Here is a 2,962-nt window from a genome sequence, read left to right on the forward strand (position 1 = left end):
TTTCATCGGACATTAGTATTTTTACATAAACATATAAACTCATCGTGGAGAGCTCAGCGTGTGTGGCCAAGGACAAAGCTAGCTAGCTTCCCAGCGGATCGTATCTACATCAATTCGTAATTAACTCGCTCATCGTAAACCCTCGATAAGATATCAAAGAAGTTCGGGACTAGAAAGAAAACTTTATAGTGTTTGTAAGTTTGCGGAATTTTTGTTTATAATAACTATTTGTAATAATTGATATTATGAATTGTATTATTTTGTGTATATTAAAACGAAAACGGTGTGTATCAATCTTGTTGTGAAATATCGTAAATTGACTAAAATATCGGCATATATTCAAATACTAAATCCAAAGTATCGTTTAACTACTAAATTTAAATTATCAGTTAACGCGGCTTCGGACTATACGAAATTTTAATACGTAACAAAGGTAAAACAATGAAACCTTTTCTTTGCAATTACCAACTTCTGCCACAAGCTGAGAGTTAGCAGATGAGGGTGAAACAAAGTTGGGGGAATTTTTTACTGTTAATTTTGTAATATTGTCAAATGGTGTATTAAACGAGTATCTTTTTATTTCATTTCCGACATAAGGAACTACAAATAATATTAAATTCATTTGGAAAACTTGCTTTAATCAAACTTCAAAAAGGAATTCTCGATTCTGATAATCAAAGATTCAAATCACGATTATATTTTTTTTCTCCGCCTTATTGCTGATCTTTTAAAATAAATACGTGTATTATTTTATCCTTTATAATAATTTGGCTAAGTCCTGTTTGTTCATAAGTAAAATCCAATGATACTAAAAATTTACTAACTTTTTTTTTATGTTATGTTTAGAAATTATTTGTAAGTTCTAAAACTTTCCTGTAATAGCAAAGCATTCGTAAATAAATTATCCATCAAAAATTGTAGTTTAGTTAAATGGGGAAAATGTAAATAACATATCTGTACTTGTTTGAGAAAAAAAAAAAAATTATGAATTTTAAACTTTATATTTGTTGGTTAGTCTGCTAGTAAATCTTGGCAACTATGAGAAGTAGAATTTATATTTCTGTCCAATCTTTGAACTCTATTACCATCTATATAAGTATATGCAGGGATGAAATTCTGCTGGTACTTACCAATACTGAGTACTAGAACTTATTTCTAAGACCCAGGACTTATTTGAATTACTTTGTCTTTTTTTATGTTTACATGTAGATTTTTTTCTTTTTTTAAAAAAACAGATCCACTTCACTTTATCTATCGGTCAAGAACTCCTAAAAATATCCTCTTTATAAGAAGGTCCTTTCATTGTTGTTGGCTGGAAAACCCATCAGCAACAAGTGCTACAGAAAATCTACGTTTTGAACTTTATTCACCACAGATACTGAACTCTATGAGGCAGTGCTCACATCATTGAAGTTGTTTCTTATCTGTGGTGAATAAAGTTCAAAACGTAGATTTGCTGTAGTACTTGTTGCTGATGGGTTTTAAACTTGCAACTTCAATGATGTGAGGACTGCCTCACTAATTCAAGTTTAAAACACATCTCCAATGAAATCTAACATCCTATACATTTCATTTTATATGCAGAATTATACATTCGAGATAAAGTAGCTGAAAACAACATTTATGAAACTGTTTTAAGGATATTTAGGCAACAAAAATTGGTATAAAAGATTCACAGAAGGCAGATTCTCGGGCATTTTACATGAAACTCTTCAAACTTCATACCGAGAGGATAATGTTTAAAATATTGTATATTACAGGATGGGAGAAAAATAATACAGATAAAAATTTAAGTATCTTCCCCCACCCCAGAATTAGTTATATCCATAGTCTCTCACACACAGGTGTTTGTACAGCTTTTGTTATTAGTTTTTTTTTTTTTTACAATTTCCCATGTAAAATCATACACATTTTAATTTTTTTAATTACTTTAAGAAATTTACACCACTTTATTGCATTGCTCATTATAAAAGAACTTGGAATGGGAACTAGGCTTACAGTAATAAGAAACAAAATTTCACATAACTTAAAAAAATTACACTTTCATTGAAATTTTATTGCAGGATATTAACTGTACAATCTTTCAGATGTTCTCTTGACTTCTTTTTTCATATTTATGATGTTATTCAAAGCTTTTTTCCAATAATTATATACAAGTAAACATGCACAATTTTAGCCTTTTCACATAGTAGATGATAAAGTAGACTTTAAAAGAAATAATGTATATTTAGGTATCTTAATTATGCTAACAATTAAAAAGTTAATTTTCCATCTAATAGTATGGGGCAATAATTTAAATACGTTTTAAATTATCATAATTTCAAATTTTATTGAATGAATTTTTTAAGATCAAGAATAAAGACATCAGAAAGCACTTTCTTTTAATTCTCATAATGAAGGTTAATCAACACTTAGATGAATTACCAGGATTTCTCACCATATTAAAAACTTGTTATTTAGACATTTGTTGTTTTTAAGTTTATGCTGTGTTGAGAAGTCTGGGATAATCCAATTAAAGACTGATTAACCTAAGTTTTGAGTCTTAAACAATAAAGCACATTTTTGGTAAGATGCATTGTGGTCTACACTAAGTAATGTGAAACATTTTTTTAATAAGAGAAATTGTTTTATAGCATGTACATTTGTGTATTCTCTCATTAACATTAAGGCTAAGGTGGTTATTTCCTACTTATATTATAGCATGTACATTTGTGTATTCTCTTATTAACATTAAGCCTAAGGTGGTTATTTCCTACTTGTAGCATGTACATTTGTGTATTCTCTCATTAACATTAAGTCTAAGGTGGTTATTTCCTACTTATATTATAGCATGTACATTTGTGTATTCTCTTATTAACATTAAGCCTAAGGTGGTTATTTCCTACTTATATTATAGCATGTACATTTGTGTATTCTCTTATTAACATTAAGCCTAAGGTGGTTATTTCCTAGTTATAGTATG

General features: G+C 28.7%; 1 long non-coding RNA gene across 1 annotated transcript in view; it reads left to right on the forward strand.

The window, feature by feature from the left end:
• Window positions 1–1,677: 1,677 nt before the first annotated feature.
• The window catches only part of LOC111088732, a 1,878-nt gene continuing 593 nt past the window's right edge, over window positions 1,678–2,962 (forward strand). Inside the window, exons 1-2 of the long non-coding RNA XR_002613160.1 lie at window positions 1,678–2,674; window positions 2,871–2,937. This is a non-coding gene — a long non-coding RNA (uncharacterized LOC111088732). The remainder of the gene's footprint in view (window positions 2,675–2,870; window positions 2,938–2,962) is intronic.

The sequence above is a fragment of the Limulus polyphemus genome, unplaced genomic scaffold (assembly GCF_000517525.1).
Source record: "Limulus polyphemus unplaced genomic scaffold, Limulus_polyphemus-2.1.2 Scaffold4314, whole genome shotgun sequence".
Classification (NCBI taxonomy): Eukaryota; Metazoa; Arthropoda; class Merostomata; order Xiphosura; family Limulidae; genus Limulus; species Limulus polyphemus.